Here is a 19,290-nt window from a genome sequence, read left to right as displayed (position 1 = left end):
AAGGTCACTGAAGAAAATAATTCCTTAAACATTAGAATAGAACAAGTGGAAACTAATGACTTTATGAGACATCAAGATACAATAAAACAAAATTTAAAAAAGAAAATAAAAGTAAGTGTGAAATCTCTTATTTGAAAAAGAACTGACCTAGAAAATAGATTTAGAAGAGATAACATGAGAATCACTGAACTACTTGAAAGCTATAATTCTTAAAAAAAAGGTCTGGACAATATGTTTCATGAAACTATCAAAGAAAACATATTAAAAGACACAGTTTGCTATGACAATATCATAAATGAGTATCTCTATCAAATTTCTTCTCTGATACCTCATCATTAGACAGTGTGCAAATTCTGATAGATCTTTCTTCCCCAAACTGAAAAAGTTTCAAGTTTGGACTCCATGAGGGAGCCTAGAAATTGACTGTAGGCTCTCATCTGAGGACTAGCCTTATGAATTTCAGAGAATCTCATTACCAGCTGTGCATAAGAGTTATGAATTTTTCATCCACAGTAACTAAAAACAGTCTACACACTACCAAGGTATAGGAGATTGTATATACAAACTTTGTTCTATGGTCTGGTGTGGACTTTAACACTCATGGATGAAGCCCAGCCTTGGCACGAACATTCCCTAATTGGTGGTGGTGGTGGTGAGATGCAAGCCAATGTCTTTGAGGTCATCATCCCCCAGCTGGCTATTACCAAGTCCTCCTTCTGTAAGGCAGTAGTTGGTGCACCATTTAACACTCTGCTGTTCACTCTTGGCCTGCCATGTGGGAAACATGAAAGAGTCAACATAAGGGGGGATGGTTTTTGGAAGTACTCATACTTCAGGCCATATTCCATATTCATCCTCTGACATGGCTAGTAGGTCAAGAACTTGTAGATTAGGTCAAATCTCTGGTCAGAGAGGAGAGCACCAAATCTTTTCAAAAAGTTATTATGGGGATATTCTATAAGAGTCATTTTCTTTACTGCTAAAAGTCATTGTCAAAGCCATTAAAACTTTATTTATTTGGTCAATCTCTGATTTCCCTGGAAACAGAGGCTTCTGATTTAATAGATCTCCAAATATGCAGCACAATGACCACATGTCTACCATGGTGGAATATTCCTTTCTTCCTAGTAATACCTCTGGGTCCTGGTAGCATAAGGTCACAACCAATGGTGTGTAAATTTTAAAGGGAAGCCATATTTGCTCATCATACCAAAATCACCAACTTTGAAAATATCCTTGTGACTGAAGAGCAGGTTGGAAGTCTTCAGGTCCTGGTGAAGATTCCAATTGCTGTGAACATATTTCACATACCCCAACCCCCCACCCCCACCCCCAAGAGCTGGATTATCAGTATCTTCACTTGCCATGGCAAAAATAAAGCGGCTTCATGGTCTCCATGAGTCTCTTGAAGTCATGCTCCATATAATTCATCATGATGTAGTTCTTGCCCATGTTGGTGCCCACCACAATCTCCCAGGCAGTGACATTATTTAGATGCTGAGTTTTCAAGATGGCAGGTAATAGGGAAGTTTTCTTTCTCCTTATCCATTTTCAACCATTCCAGAGCCACAATTTCATCAGTCTTTTATAGTCCCATTGAATGAACAATTTTTGATAGCCAAATATATTTTAGAGCATCTTCTACTTTAATTTAATTTTAATTTTTAATTTTATTTGTGATATATAATTATATTTTATGCACATATCAAATGTAGATAAAATATATACAGACATATATATGGGATGTATAATGTAAATGTTCTACCTTATTACATTTAGATATACCTAGATATATTCTAATACATATAACTTAGTATTTTAATTCCTTAAGTAATGATTTTATGAATAATAAATACATATGAATTTATATAAATAATTTATATGACAAATTTGTTTAATATAATTACTACATAAATAATACCTAAATAACTCATACATGCACAACATATATGTGTATGTATGTGTGTATGAATACATATATACTTCCCGTACCCTTCCCAGCACACCCCTCCCCCACCTTTCCAGATTAAACATTTTTATTAATATTTTACTGTTCCAATGTCTAACCCTCCATTGCCCCCTTACTTCCCCCACCTCCAAGTTGGCAAATAATCCAATATGGGTTATACATATATGATCATGGAAAACATGCTTACTTTTAACTTTATAAACACATATCCAAAATTATTGGTCCTTAAGATTTGGGACATAATTATAATAAAAAAGCATTAATATGCTATGATGATTTTTTTAAAAATCTTTTCACCTGAGTAAAAATGACATTTTCAACTCAGCTCACAGTCTGAAGATTCACAAGAAAGTCAAATATCATGAGATTTGTGGATAAATTTAAGGCTCAAAGAGATTTGAATATATTTGTACAACCTTTAGTAAAGTATTGAAATATTTTCTAATTGGAAGAAACTACCTAAACACCTTAATTTTTTCAACTCTGTATGTCATGAAAATTAGTAATTAGACTTATTGACTTTGCATATAATGTGAAGAAATAAAATAATCTCCTAAAATATTTAAATATTAGAATCATCCCTTAAAGAATCCAAAATTCTATAAATCAACTAGGAAAATGAATTGGTGACATATTTACTCTTATTTAACTCATACTTTCATACTTGGCTACCTTTAAAATAAAAGTAGGGAGATGAAAGATGGGAAGAGGGATATTTTCTCCCTTTAAGCAAGAGATCATTTCATGAAAAAAAATTATTTCTCATATGTAGATATGTGTATATATATATCATATATAATACAAAAGAATGTAACACAAAAATTAGTAAATATTATTCACAGAATACATAATTCCCTTTATCCTGAAAAGTTCTCAACTCAATCATCTATTTCCATAACCATGCATAAATGGTGTATGGCATATCCTGTAGTAAATATGACTATTGGCACTCTCCCTGAGCCTTAGGGGAAGGGACAATGCTCATGCTCTTTTCAGTCTGTGCAGACTCACTGGAGCATACCAAACCAAATCTCTTTGTATGCCTATTCCCATTCCATTATGCTAAGGTTATTCTGTTTTATTTGTTACTTTTATTATCAATTGCCATCAGTGTCCAGTACAAAATGATTCCTCTGAAATTCTAGGAAACCATTAAAGTAGAGGTAAATCTGTTTCCTGCTCATTTATCATTTATAAAATACTCATTTTACATGATGTACGGAAAGACATGGGGGTTATAGTGAGAATGAATTATAACCAAATGTAGACTATGGGACTAAACATTTTAACCAATATTTCAAATATCCATAAGCAAATTTTCAACAGTCATTACCTACCTGTCAGGAATGGTCTCTAGATAAAATACTTTATACAATGTGAAGTTTAGGGTGATTCCAATCTTAATATGCTTGAAACAGTATTTTGTAAGGTTTTTTAAAAAATGGTCTGAATGCCAGTCAGCAATTTTTATCATTGCTTTAAATAATTTATCATCTATATTAGTGTATCTATATTTGATTTGTTTCTCATCTAATTGTCTTCACATTATTTTGATACATTAATAAATCTAACTACAAAGGTAGGTGAAATGGAAGTGCATTCCAGACATGAAGTGTGAAAAAGCACGAACAAAGGAAATGGAAAGTTGTACATAAGCAACTACAGAAAGGTCAGTTTATAAGAGAGATTATGTGAAGGGAAATAATATGACATAATGTTAGGAAAATAGGTGGAAGTCAGATAATGAAGGATCATAGGAAAAGAGAAACATATATCAAGAGATGAAAAGGGACCATGGGTGCTTTAAAGGACAGGCCAAAGATTTCTATTTTTTTAGGAGATGAGGCAATTGGGGTTAAGTGACTTGCCCAGGGTCACACAGCTAGTAAGTGTTAAGTGTCTGAATCCAGATTTGAACTCAGGTCCTCCTGACTCCAGGGCCAGTGCTCTATCCACTGCACCACCTAGCTGCCCCCTTCAATTTTATTTTGTAAGCAACAGGAAGACATTGAATCCTTTTGAGTGGTGGTTAGCTTCCAAAATTGCTAAGGACAAAATTGGTAAATCCACAAGCAGATTTAAAATAGAAAAGCATTCTGCTGATGAATCTCTCTAAGCTTAGCTAGATTAACTATCAAATAACATTCTCTCAATAATCCTGTCCTCAAAGGTTTTTTGCAATTTTAAAGTCAGAATTCCAAGAGCACAGTCTTTGAGAACTTGGGGGCATTTGCACATCAGGATGAAAGATTAGAGCAAGACTAGTGAGAAAAGTATTATATCATACATGATTGAAAGTATTGAAAGAGTTACTGGTTCATATATTTATAGTATTTTGGGGTAAGAAAGAAAGTGATCCAATTTTTTCAGAGAAAGAAACTGAAGAACAAGAAGGTACAATGACTAGTATGAGGTCATACAGTGAGTTACTGGCAGAATTGAAACTCAGACCCTGCTCTCCTGATAATCTCAGTTTTGTTTTGTTTTATTTTGGGGTTTTTTCTGTAAGATAAAAATAACTTTAGCATCAGTTTGCATAATGAAAGAACTTATTGAAGAAAGCCTTAGGTGCTATATGGATCAGCTTTATTCATTTATTTATTTATTTGTTTGTTTGTTTTTCTTTGTGGGCCAATGAGGGTTAAGCAATTTGCCCAGGGTCACACAGCTAGTAAGTGTCAAGTATTTGAGGTCAGATTTGAATTCAGATCCTCCTGAATCCAGGGCCAGTCCTTTATCCACTGTACCACCTAGCTCCCCTCTGGATAGGCTTTATTACACATTATCTGTTGGTTTTTCTAAACTAGAATAGCTTATTTCTCAGAAAGATGCTTATTCAAGGCTGACACCATCCAGAAAAGCCCATGAATCCCCATTGTTGATGCTTCCCCTCATAAGTCTTGCAAATTGTCCTTTTTAGAAAGTTATATGCTTGTCTTAATTTAAAGTTTTTCTCTTTTCACAGTAAAAATGAATGTTTACAATTTAAAATAAAATCTTATTAAAATATATTTATCTGCCTATTGAGAAATGATTAAACACATTATAATTATTGTTGTTGAGTCATTCAGTTATGTCTGACACTTTGTGACTCAGTGGACCATAGCATACCAATATTGTCCATGGGCTTTTCTTAGCTAAGATACTAGAGTGGTTTGCTATTTCCTTCCTCAGTGGATTAATGTAAACAGAAGTTAAGTGACTTGCCCAGGTTCACACAGCTAATAAGAGTCTTGAGCCCAGATTTGAACTCAGGTCTTTCTAACTCCAGGTCTAGCACTCTATCCATTGAACTAGTCATCTGCCTCCAAAACAAGCTGTAATGCATGAATATAATTATATCTATAGTGATATAAGAAATGTTGAATATGGAGAAGCATGGAAATACCTCTTTGAACTGATGCAAAGGAAAAGGGAGCACAATCTGAAAGATTATATATAAATAACTACAATATTGTGAAAAGAAAAAAAGATGACAATAAAACATTAACCAAGGGTGACTCTGAAAAAGAGATATGAGAAGGAACCTCACCAGCCTTCATTTCAGAGAAAGGCACTATGTGAAACAATATCAAACTTTTTCAATATATCAGTTAGTTTTGCTGAACTATTTTCCCCTTTAAAAATAGTTACAGAAAAGGGGGCAGCTAGGTGACACAGTGGATTAGAGCACTGGCTCTGGAGTCAGGAGGACCTGAGTTCAAATACGGCCTCAGACACTTGATACTAGCTGTGTGACCCCGGGCAAGTCACTTAACCCTCATTGCCCCACAGAAAAACAAAACAAAACAAAAAACTAGTTACAAAAAAAAATAGCTCTCTGAGGGGGAACTACCTTGGGAAATATAGGTGATATTAAAAAAATGTGAATAAAAATTGATTTAAGATAAAATGAACTTCCTCCTTTGATGGTTCCATGATTTTATTGGTATGGGTGCACATCCACTAGTTCTGATACCAGCCCATCTATAAATGCTCCACAAATTTCTTGTCATTGTTTTTTTTCCCTATAAATATTCCACAAAGAATCTAAGCAAAGTAGACTGTAAAGATTCCTGCTGTCCTTTAATATTAGTTTATGCCATTAGATTATTTAAGTTATCCATCTATTTTCCTTCATGCTCCCTACATAAGCAGTATCATCTCCCTTTCTTATATTTGATGATGTCTCATGCTACTTCTTTTGCAAAAGCCTATTTGTTTCATTTTAATAGTACCATAGTATCTATGAGTTGGAAATGATAATCAAATCATGAATTTAGACCTGAAAAAGGCCTTAAATGTCACCCAATCTAACCTTTACATTTTAACATGAGGAACATACGACTTAAAGATGTGACCTTTCAAAGATAATATATGTGGCAAATATTAGCAGCAGGATGTGAAGCCAGGTCTTCTGACTCCAGAGTCATTTTTCTTTCCATTGTTTCATATAGAACTCAAAGAACATCTATGGCAACCTCTCCCCCCCTCTATAATAGCCCCAAATAGTGATCTACCAATTTTCCCTTAGGACCTCTAGCAAGACAAACTCAATACTTTCTGAGAAAATCCAGTGCTCATTGGGAAAGGTCCAATGGTTGGTATCCGGCCTCAGACACTTAACACTTACTAGCTGTGTGACCTTGGGCAAGTCACTTGACCCCAATTGCCTCACTAAAAAAAAAAAATTTAAGTGATTATTTTATTCCCTCCTTGAGCTAACTATGATGATATTAAAGTCTTTGAGCCAATTCTTTTGAGTGTAAAGTTCATTTACTGCCCTGCTCCTCCCTATCTCTCCCCCCACTCCCTAAGGCCTTTCCTTTCTTTCATGTGGGATTTCACCACATTCTACCTCTCCCCTTCCTCCTCCCCCAGTGCAATCCTCTCACCCCTCAATTTTATCCTAAAGATGGCATCATGGGGCATCTAGGTGACACAGTGGACAAAGCCCCAACTCTGAACCCAGGAGGTCCCAAGCCCAAATATGGCCCCAGTCACAAGACACTCACCCATTGTTTAACCCCAGGTAAGTCACCCAACTCCGACCACCCCACAAAAAAAAAGATAAATAAAAAATAAATGCTTTACAGATATCATCCTTTCATAATCAATTCTCACCTGTGCCCTCTGTCTAAATTTACTTATATCATTTGCCTTAATACTGAGAAATTTCTTATGAATTAGATTATCATCTTCCCCTGTAGTAATATAGGCAGTTTAAGCTTTTAATGTCCCTCTTAATTTCTTTTTCCTGTTTACCTTTTTATGTTTTTCTAGGGTCTTGTATTTGAAAGTCAAATTTTCTATTCAGTTCAGGTCTTTTCAACACAAATGCTTAAAATTCTTCTTTTTCACCGAAGTCCCACTTTTGCTGGATAGGTAATTTTTGGATTTAATCTCAATTCCTTTGCCCTCTGGAATATCATATTCCATGCCCTCCAATCCCTTAATGTAGAAGCTGGTAGATCTTGTGCTATCCTGACTGTGGATCCACAGTACTTGAATTGTTTCTTTCTGGTTGCTTGCAACATTTTCTCCTTGACCTGGGAGCTCTGGAATTTTTCTATAATATTCCTTGGAGTTTTCATTTTGGAATCTCTTTCAAGAGGTGATTGATAAATTCTTTCAATTTCTGTTTTACCTTCTGCTTCTAGAATATATAGGCAGTTTTCCCTGACAATTTCCTGGAAGATGATATCTAAGCTCTTTCCTTGATCATGGTTTTCAGGTAGTCCAATAATTTTCAAATTGTCTCTCCTGGATTTATTTTCCAGGTCAGCTGTTTTTCCAAGGGCATATTTCACATGCCCTCTATTTTTTTTATTCATTTGGGTTTGGTTTATTATGTCTTGATTTCTCATAAAGTCATTAGCTTCTATTTGCTCAATTATATTTTTTAAGCAATGGTTTTCATCAGAGAGTTTTTCCTTTTAGTCAATTTGGTTTTTCAAGCTGTTGACATTTTTATGACCCTCTTTCATCACTCTCATTTCTCTTTCCATTTTTTCCTCAACTTCTCTTATTTTATCTTCAAAGTCCTTTCTGAGCAGTTCTATGGCCTGAGACCAATTCATATTTTTCTTGTTTGTTGGTTTTGCAGGGCAGTGAGGATTAAGTGACTTGCCCATGGTCACACAGCTAGTGTCAAGTGTCTGAGGCCTGCTTGGACCTCAGGTCCTCTTGAATCCAGGGCATGTGCTTTATCCACTGTGCCACCTAGCTGTCCCCTCATATTTTTCTTGGAAGCTTTGGATGTAGGAGCCCTGATATTGCTATTGTCATCTGAGGGTGCACCTTGATCTTCTTTGTCACTAAAGAAACTTTCTATTGTCCGCATTTTCTCTGTCTACTTCTCTTGCACATCTTTTACCTGACTTTTAAATCCTTCTTAAAGTGTGGCAATGTTTCCAGGATGTACTTTTACAAGCTTTATTTTTAACTTTTTCTAGAATGCCTTCCCCCCAAAAAAACCCAAACAAATAAACATGGTCTAATGAAGGCATTTTGCAAAAGGACTACCCTCTGCCTAGTCTGGCACATTATGTCTCTCATTGTAGACTGAGATTTTATTAATTTTCTTGTTGTCCATAATTGTCTCTTATTGAGTTTTAAAATCTACTAAAGATTGACAATCAGAACTTTGTGGACAATTTGACATCTAACCATACTTCTCCTATCTTGTACTTGTAAAAAAAACAAAAAGACTTTTTTTTTAAATCTAAAATAATTGGCATTTATCCCTATTAAATTCCATCTGATTAAATTTAGCCAAATTTTCAAGTCTGTCAAAATAATGCTGTAGATTCAGTCTGCCCTCTATTATATTAGTTCACCCTAAGCTAACTGCTTGCAGGCAGCTAGGTCAGTTAATAAAGTGCAGGGCTTGGAGTCAGGAAGTGTCTCAGACACTTACTAGCAGGGTAATCCTAGGATAGGTCACCTAATTCATATTTTCCTTAACTGTAATATGGGAATAATAAGACTAAGTCACAGGGTTATAGTGAGTTTCAAATAAGATGTTTGTAAAGGAAAGAGAACAGGACCTGGCACATAATGTTTTTTGTTTGTTTGTTTGTTTGTTTTGTTTGTTTGTTTGTTTTGCAGGGCAATGGGGGTTAAGTGACTTGCCCAGGGTCACACAGCTAGTAAGTGTCAAGTGTCTGAGGCCGGATTTGAACTCAGGTACTCCTGAATCCAGGGCCGGTGCTCTATCCACTGCGCCACCTAGCTGCCCCAACCTGGCACATAATGGATGCTTTATAAATGCTTATTCATTCATTCTTCCTTACCTTTCTACATTCATTTAATCTGCAAATTTTATAAATAATCTCTACTTTCAACCATATGATTAATAAATGTTACCTATTAAACATCTAAATAGAATTCTGGGATTCTGCACTAGAGACTTGCTTTTTTATGTTTTATTTGTTTTATTTTTTAATTTATGGAATGAAAGAGGCATTTCCATAATATATTATAATAAAAAGATGATTGAACATGAAAATACAAACTTATCATTACAACTCAATATTCTTTTAAATATATAATAAAATTATCATGTATTTTTTTTCATCCCCCCCCCTTGATGGCTACCATTAGACACAAATATACTGTAGAGTTTAAAATTAGCCTCACGCTCCCCAAGCAGAACTGCCCCTCCCCCTCCACTTCAGCCAAGCAGAGAAGCCCCTTGGGCCTTAGAGAAAGCCAGTCAGGTGGACATCTGGGGAAAGCCCCAGCTCCCTCCACCCTGAGGGGAGCTGCCCTGGAGATCCCAGGGTTGTCCTGCCAGGCCTGGGGCACTGCCCATGTGGAGGACCCAGGTGCACAGCAGGAGGCACTGTCCCTTGAAGTCCTGGGTATGATGCACATGGCAGACTCTATCCCCCTGACCACAGCCCTGGCATGGCCAGAGGATTAGCTTGGTTTGTGGGGGGGTCAGGGAGCCTGAGGTTTGAAAGGAGAGAAGGAAGATATATAGCCTGGGAAGTAGGGGCATGGGAGGACTAAGAGAACACAAAGAGGTCTGTGAAAGAGAGAGGATGGACAGACAGAGGAAGGAGGGAGGAGAGAGAAGAAGCACTTGGGGGTTCGTTGGGACAGTACAGAAAGGGGGTTCATGGACATTGTCACTAAGGAGACTGAGGCTACATACAGAGAGGGAAGTTAGACTGTAAGGGGGAACCCTAAAAGAAGGTCGATTGGTACGGAAACACAGGAGGACACTAAGAAAGTTGCAGGCATGGCCAATGAGTTCACTGGCAGAAATTCACAGATCATATTGTAATTTTGTTATCATTGTTTCTACATTTAACTCTAAGTTTCTATACCTAAATAAACCCTATATTTGCTTTAATTAAAAGAAGCATTTTAATCCTCTTTTGCTTATCAATTTGCAAGGAGCAAGTGTGGGGGAGTTTTATAAATGGCCCATATTAAACTAATAGCAGTCAGATAACCAGCCAGTCAAAAGCCCCCAGATTAGGCCCCCCAGTTAGATTAGGGCCAGTCAGTCAATTAAAATAATTCTTACATTTGAATGGGGCCTGTGGTGGGACTTACACCCCAGTTATAATTTTTCTAAACTTATAATTTTTCATATAAGCATAGTTATATAATTTTTCAGATCAGGTTATATATAGTTAATGCATTTGCTTACAATACATATATACATAAAATTATTCTCTACATACTTTTATTTACCAGTTATTTCTCTGGATGCAGATACTGTCTTCCTTCATATGTTCTTTTATAGTTAATTTGGATATATGTAATAGTCAGAAATACTTAGTTGTTCAAAGTTGTTCTTAAAGCAATACTGCTGGGGGCAGCTAGGCAGTCAGTGCAGTAGATAAAGCACTGATCCTGGATTCAGGAGGACCTGAGTTGAAATCCGGCCTCAGACACTTGACACTTACTAGCTGTGTGACTGAGGGCAAGTCACTTAACCCTCATTACCTGAAAAAAATCTATTTCTGAGGCAAGATGATAGACAAAAGGCAGTGACTTGCCTGAATTCTCCTCAAGAACCCTTCAAATACCTTAAAAATGCCATAAGACAATTCCTCAAGCAGCAGAAGACATAAGAGGACATAGTAAAACAATTTTCCAGCCAGAGACAACTTGGAAAATTGGCAGGAAAAGTCTGTCACACACCAGTGAGAGTGGAGTACAGTCCAGTGCATGAAATACCAGTGCATGAAATACCAGCAAACTAGGAGCAGGCCTTGGGAGCCACTGAATCAGCAGCAGCAGCAGCTGCTTCTGAAACTCTTAGCACACAGATGGTAAAGGGGTCAAACAATTGACCAGAAGAAGATTACAGAAGTTTCTTTGCTAGCACTGAGGCAGGACTCTGTTTCTTTGCCTATACTTGGATCCAGGTCCCAGTCCTGGGTAGCAGTCTCATGGTGGGGAGGAAGACTGACACAACAGAGCTTGTGGCTACAGTAAAACAAGGACTCTCTTCACAGTTCCAGGGCAGAAAATCAGGCTTGTGGTCACTCACAGACCAGAGCACAGGTCAGGAGAGTAGTAAACACACCTCTACTTATATCATACCATCTTGAAAGAACTAAAAACTTATAGATCCCTAAAAATTTCTCTGAAAACTGTTGCACAAAATTCCTGACTCCTGGGAGACTGTGCCATCTACCCTGGAAGCAGAGACCCACTTTATTAAAGAGTTAAAAGTCAAGAAATAGGCTCTTCCTTAAAAAATACATTTGGCCAAATGGGAGAAAAGAATGGCCAAATGAAAAAAGAGGTGCAAAAGCTTACTGAGGAAATAATGCATTAAATATTAAAATTGGGCAGATGGAAGCTAATAACTCCATGCGACACCAAGAATCTGTCAAGCAGAATCAAAAGACTGAAAAAAATAGAAGAAAATATGAAATAACTCATTGGAAAAAAAACAACTGACCTTTGGTTGGTCCCCTGGAGCTAGTCCCAACTGACCTGAAAAATAGATCCAGGAAAGATAATCTAAGAATTATTGGACTACGTGAAAGCCATGATCAAAAAAATAGGCTAGACACCATATTCCAGCAACTTATCAAGGAGAATTGCTATGAAATTATAGAATCAGATTCTAAAATCATCATTGAAAGAATACACTGATCACCTCCCAAAAGAGACCCCAAAAGTAAAACATCAAGGAATGTTGTAGCCAAACTCCAGAACTATCAGGTGAAGGAGAAAATACTCCAAGCAGCCAGAAAGAAACAATTTAAATATCATGGAGCCCCAATCAGGATTGCACAGGACCTAGAAGCTTCTATATTAAAGGATCACAGGGCTTGGAATATGATATACAGGAAGGTAAAGGAGTTTGAATTACAAACAATAACCAACTACCCAGCAAAACTGATCATTCTCTTTCAGGGGAAAAGATGGACATACAATGAAACAGGGGACCGCCAAGGTTTCCTGAAAAAAAAACCAGAACTGAACAGAAAATTTGATCTCTATATACAAGAATCAAGAGAAGTGTAAAGAGGTAAACAAGGGAAGAAAGGTTGTTCAATGAAGTTAAACTGATTACATCCCTATGAGGGAGGATAATTTTACTCTATTATCTCTATTAAGATATTGTTATTAAATTGACATTGATGTGATCATACAAAGAAATTTAAGGGGCAGAATAAAAGGAGACTAAGGGGAGGACAGGAAGGGGGAGGTGGAATGGGATTAAGTACATCATATGAAGAGGTACAAAGAGAACCAATTACATTAGAGGGAAAGAAGGGAGAGGTGAGCATTGTTTCAACCTAACTCTCATCAAATTTGGCTCATAGAGGGAATAAAATACACTCCCATTTGTATAAAGGAACTTAGCTTACTCTTCAAGGAAACAAAAGGGGAAGGGGAAAAGGGTGGTATTGATAGAAGGGAGAGCAGAAGCAGGGGAAAAAAGGTGCAGGAAAAGGAAGGGCAACTGATAAAAGGGAGGTGAAATCAAGGGAGGCAGTGGTTAAAAGCAAAACACTGGTCAGGAGAAATAGGGTGAAAGAACAGAAAAAAGTACAAACAAAGGAGAAAAGAGAATGGAGGGAAATAAACAGTTAATAATCTTAACTGTGAATGTGAATGGGATAAACTCTTCCATAAAACAAAAGCAAATGGCAGAGTGGATTAAAAATCAGAATCCTACAATTAGAAATCCTGAAAATTAAAAGAGAAATTAATAAAATTGAAAGCAAGAACACTATAGAATTAATGAATAAAACTAAGAACTGGTTTTATAAAAAAAAAACAATAAAATCAATAAACCATTGGTGAATTTCATTTAAAAAAAAGAAAGAAGAAAACCAAATTGATTACAAGTACCAAAAATCAAAGGGGCAAATTCACCACCAATGAAGTAGAAATTAAAGTAATAATTAGGAGCTACTTTGCCCAAATACATGCCAATAAATTTGACAATCTAAATGAAATGAATGAATATTTACAAAAATACAAATGGCCTAGGTTAACTGAAGAGGGAATAAAATCCTTAAAAGGCCCATTTTAGAAAAAGAAATTGAAAAAGCCATCAATGAACTCCCTAAGAAAAAATCTCCAGGGTCACATGGGTTTACAAGTAAATTCTACCAAACATTTAAAGAACAATTAATTCCAGCACTATACAAACTATTTGGAAAAATAAGGGAAGAAATTCCTTTTATAAGACAAATATGGTGCTGATACCTAAACCAGGCAGATCCAAAACAGAGAAAGAAAATTACAGACCAATTTTCCTAATGAATATCAATGCAAAAATCTTAAATAAAGTATTAGCAAGGTGATTACAGCAAGTGATCAACAGGAGAATACACTATGCCAAGGTTGGACTTATACTAGGAATGCAGGGCTGGTTCAAAATTAGAAAAAGTATTAACATAATCAACCACATCAACAACAAAACCAACCAAAATCACGTGATTATCCCAATAGGTGCAGAGAAAGTGTTTGACAAAATACAACACATTCATCTTAACAACACTAGAGAGCATAGGAATAGGTGGAACTTTCCTTAAAATTATAAGCAATATCTACCTAAAACTACCATCAAACATTATATGTAACAGGGATAAGTTAAAGGCATTCTCAATAAGATCAGGGGTGAAACAGGGATGTCCATTATCATCGCTATAGTTTAATATTGTACTAGAAATTTTAGCTTTAGCAATCAGAAAAAAAGAAATTAAAGGAATTAGAATAGGCAAGGAAGAAAGAAAACTTTCACTCTTTGCAGGTGATATGATGGTATACTTAGAAAATCCTAAAGAATCAACTAAAACATTGCTTGAAACAATTAACAACTTTAGCAAAGTAGCAGGATATAAAATAAGATCACATAAATCATCAGCATTTCTATACATGACCAACAAAGCTCAGCAGCAAGAGATAGAAAGAGATATTCCATTTAAAGTAATGGTAGACAATATAAAATATTGGGAGTCTACCTGACAAGACAAACCCAAGAACTACCTAAACACAATTACAAAACACTTTTCACACAAAGCAAATCAGATCTATGTAATTGGAAATAATATCAATTGTGCATGGATAGGCTGAGCTAATATAATAAGAATGACAATTCTATGTAAATTAATTTCTTATTCAGTGCCATCCCAAACAGATTACCTAAAAATTATTTTATAGAGTGAGAAAAATAATAACAAAATTCATCTGGAAGAACAAAAAGTCAAGAATATAGAGGGAACTAATGAAAGAATGCACAGGAAGGTGAGCTAGCCATACCAAATTTGAAGCTATACTATAAGGTGGCAGTCATCAAAACTATTTGGTACTGGCTAAGAAATAGAGTGGAGGATAGGTGGCACAATGGATAAAGCACCGTCCTTGGATTCAGGAGAACCTGAGTTCAAATCTGGCCTCAGACACTTAACACTTACCAGCTGTGTGACCCTGGGCAAGTCACTTAACCCCAGTTGCCCCACACCAAAAGAAAAGAAAAGAAAAAGAAAAAAAAAGAAACAGAGCAAAGGATCATTGGAATAGGTTAGGCACAGAAGAGACAGTAGGAAATGACTTCAGTAATCTACTGTTTGATAAACCCAAAGACTCCAGCTTCACGGATAGGAACTCAGTATTTGACAAAAACTGCTGGGAGAACTGGAAGATAATATGGCAGAAACTAGGCATAGACCAATATCTTACATATTATAAAAAAATAAGGTCAAAATGGATTCAAAATTTAGACCAGGGTGATACCAGAGATAAATTAGGAGAGGAAGGAATAATTTATCTCTTAGATCTATGGAGAGGGAAACAATTTATGTCCAAACAAGACATAGAGAATATTATGAAATGCAAGATTGAAGACATTGATTACATTGCATTAAAAAGTTTTTGTACAAACAGAAGCAATGCAGCCAAAATTAGAAGGGAGGCAGAAAACTGGGAAACAATTTTTACAGCCAGTATTTCTGATAAAGGCCTCATTTCTAAAATATATAGGGAACTAAATCAAATTTATAGAAATGTAAGTTATTCACCAATTGAGAAATAGTCAAAGGATATGAACAAGGAATTTTCTGATGAATAAATCAAAGCTATCTGTTGCCATATGAAAAACTGCTCTAAATTACTATTGATCAGAGAAATGCAAATTAACGAAACTCTGAGTTACCACCTCACACCTATTAGATTGGCTAATATGGTTAAAAAAAACAAAGGAAAATAATAAATGTTGGAGAAGCTATGGAAAAATTGGAACACTAATGCATTGTTAGTGGAGCTGCAATCTGATCCAACCATTATGGAGAACAATATGGAACTATGCCCAAAGGGCTTGAAAGATTCATATATGAATTAGTGTAAGATTATCCAGGCATAAGCCTAGTTGAAATGACCTCCAGTTCACCCTTATGTGACAGGAATTTCATGACTTCCAAATTATCTTTAGTGTGACTTGACTCTCATCCACAGTATATGTTTATGTTGGAAATAGCCTGAGAACAAGAAGGATAACAACCTTGATGGACCCTGGCCAAACCCTCAACCTGCACTTAGCTAAACTGCCCTTGAATACTGGAACTAGCCATTCCTGGGAATCAACATAAATTCTTCTGGAGTCCTTACATGGTTGGCCCTCTCCTGGGACTTTATGTAAGGATTGACATTATTCCCATATTCTTGGCAGTAAGCCTTCTTTGTTCTCAGACTTTTTAAGCTTGGCCCTTCCCTAGCATAGTCTAGTCTCACCTGAGGGGCGGACGCCTCACCCTGGGACCTTCCTGGTCAGGACCCTGGAGGCTGCAAACCGGAACTCCCCAGCTAGAAAAAAATCCAGATATTGGTGCTCTACTAACTTGGTGATCTTTTTATTTTCTTTTTCTTTTGGGAACCTCACCCCAGGGACAGATACAATGCCCAGGACCCTCCCAATTGGGACTGAAAGGCTGTGAATAAGGGGTTCCCCAGCCACTAAATTGAGAGTTGTTTCTTCCCTGAATCAGTGATGTTTTCTTTGCTTTATATATATATACATATACACACACATATATGTATACATATATACATATATATTATATGTGTGTGTGTATGTATATATATATATAGTGTATATATATATATGTGTGTGTGTGTGTATATATATATATATTTGCAGCATTTGCTTTATGTGTGATCATACTAAGCTGTATTGGATATTTATAAAAGTAATCTGCTTTTACCTGTCCTTTAATTATTATATTCTATTAAAAAAGTCATTTTAGTCTCTATTTGAGAGTGTGTCATTTTGTAGGAGCAAACCAAAACCAAAATTCCTTAACTAAACAGGACTATGGAATTGACTGTTAATACCCCTTGACCCTATAGTTCCACTGCTAGGTCTGTATCCCAAAGAGACCATAGAAGAAGCAAAAGGACACACATGTAGAAAAATATTTATAGCAGCCCTCTTTGTGGTGGCAAAGAATTAGAAATTGCAGGAATGCCCATCAATAGGGGAATGGCTAAACAAGTTGTGGTACATGAATGTAATTAAATACTACTGTGCTGTAAGAAACAATGAGCAGGAGTTCAGAGAAACCTGGAAGGACTTACATGAACTCAGAGGAGCAGAACGAGGAGAACATTGTACACAGTAACAGCAACATTGTGTGATGAACAATGGTGATAGACTTGGCTTTTCTCAGCAGTGCAATGACCCAAAACAGTTTCAAAGAACTCATGATAGAAAATGTTCTCAATATCCAGAATAAAGAACTGTGGATTATGAATGCAGACTTAACCATACTGTTTCGACTTCTGGACTTGTTTTTTCCCTTCTTTTTTGAGGTTTTTCCCTTGTTCTCTGATTCTTCTTTCACAAGAAGACTCATACAGAAATATGTTTAATGTGATCATACATATATAACCTATATCAGACTGCTTTCCAAGATGGAGGAGAGGTAGGAGGGAAGTGAAGGTGGGAGAAAAATTTGGAACTAAAAATCCTATGAAAATAAATGTTGAAAATTAATGAAAAAAAGATAAATGGATCTATAAACAAGCACTTATTACATACTGACTTGGGGCCAGAGATTGTGTTCCCTGGTCACTAGGCACGCAAAAATAACAATGAAACAGACCTTGGTCTCAAGAATGTATATTCTATAAGAAGAGATAACATAAGTATAATCAAAATGAAGGTAAAATAAGTATATAGCAATTTCTAGGTGACACAAGAAAGAAGAGAAGAGAAGAGAAGAGAAGAGAAGAGAAGAGAAGAGAAGAGAAGAGAAGAGAAGAGAAGAGAAGAGAAGAGAAGAGAAGAGAAAAGAAAAGAAAAGAAAAGAAAAGAAAAGAAAAGAAAAGAAAAGGAAAAGAAAAGAAAAGAAAAGAAAAGAAAAGAAAAGAAAAGAAAAGAAAAGAAAAGAAAAGAAAAGAAAAGAAAAGAAAAGAAAAGAAAAGAAAAGAAAAGAAAAGAAAAGAAAAGAAAAGAAAAGAAGAGAAAAGAAAAGAAAAAGAAAAAGAAAATTAAGCTAGGTCTTCCTGATTCTATTTCACCATGCAGTGTCTACTGTGCATATTTTGGTGTCTGAAAATTCCAGTGTGAATCAGCATTTGATACATTATTTAGTCATGGATATCACCTGCAGGTTTATGGTTCTACTTATAGTTTAAAGAGCCAGGTTCTTTGTGAATCAACTTCTTGAGGAATGTTAATAAACTTAGTATTTATAGCTGAAAGGGACCTTAGAGATAATCTAAGCACCATGTTGTAGATAAAGGAATTTTAGCTCTTAAAGGTGAAACGAATAACTTGGTTCACCCAATATATAAATGGGATAATCAAGATTTGAATCCATGTCCTATTACTTCATATTCAATGATGCTCTTTACCACTACACCACAGCCTGGATCAACCAGACCTCTATAGAAAACTTGTGTTCAATGATGATGATTAAACATTTTATGATAGCCTCAATTTCCTCATCTCAAAAATGAGGATAATAATAGCACCTACCTCAGGGAGCTGTTGTGAAGATCAAATGAGATAATATATAGAAAGTACTTTGTGAATCTTTAAAATAAAAAGGCTAGCCATTAACACCCTATGATCCTCCAGGTGTCTGTATCTGATATGCAGTTTAATTTAACTCCTCGGATTCTGGGAGTAAATAATATCCCAATTAATTCCAGTTCAAAAAATCCTTACCATTATGGAAAAGCATAGACAAACTAAGACACTTTTAACAGTGTGAAGAATTAACTTGAAATCAAGAGGCCTGGGTTAAAATCCCAAATATGATGCTTACAGGCTATCTAATAAGCAAGTTATACAACTCCTGGGATCCTCAGTCTTTCTCATATGAAGATTGAGGATTATAACAGCTGCCCTTCCTAGAATTATTTTGAGTAAAATACTTCAAAATCTCTTGATTGCTAAATAAATGTACACTCCATTACCATAATTATAATATTATCACCATTCAACTTGAAAATGGAAATCATTCCAACAACTGAAATACCAATTGTTGATTTGTACTGGGGCTGCATATATTGATCATGTACTAAGGTACTAAGGGTGCTGAGTTCTTATCCAGTGAATCACTGGTGATGGCTCAAGTCCTTTTAAACTGTCACTAGGGCATTTTCTTTCATCTTCTTTGGAATAAGATGAACATTGAATCTAGAGCTAGGGAAAAACAGACACTAGAAATAATGAAATGAAATTGTATATACTCACCTAGAATAAATGAACCCAAAATGTACAAGTATCTAGTATACAATTAAAAAGGAAAAGTGCTTGAGAAAAAACAAAACAAAACAAAACAAAATATGCTTTGTAGTTCAACAGATAGAAGGCTCTTCTACTTCTGATGATAAAAAGAAGTTAG

General features: G+C 35.8%; 1 pseudogene; it reads right to left on the bottom strand.

Annotated features, from left to right (window-relative positions):
- Positions 1-633: 633 nt before the first annotated feature.
- Positions 634-19,290, bottom strand: part of LOC122732198 — a 30,519-nt pseudogene continuing 11,862 nt past the window's right edge.

Source organism: Dromiciops gliroides, chromosome 6 (assembly GCF_019393635.1).
Source record: "Dromiciops gliroides isolate mDroGli1 chromosome 6, mDroGli1.pri, whole genome shotgun sequence".
In the NCBI taxonomy this organism is placed as follows: domain Eukaryota; kingdom Metazoa; phylum Chordata; class Mammalia; order Microbiotheria; family Microbiotheriidae; genus Dromiciops; species Dromiciops gliroides.
The sequence above is the reverse complement of the archived record's forward strand: the minus strand, read 5'-3'. Positions and strand labels throughout refer to the sequence as shown.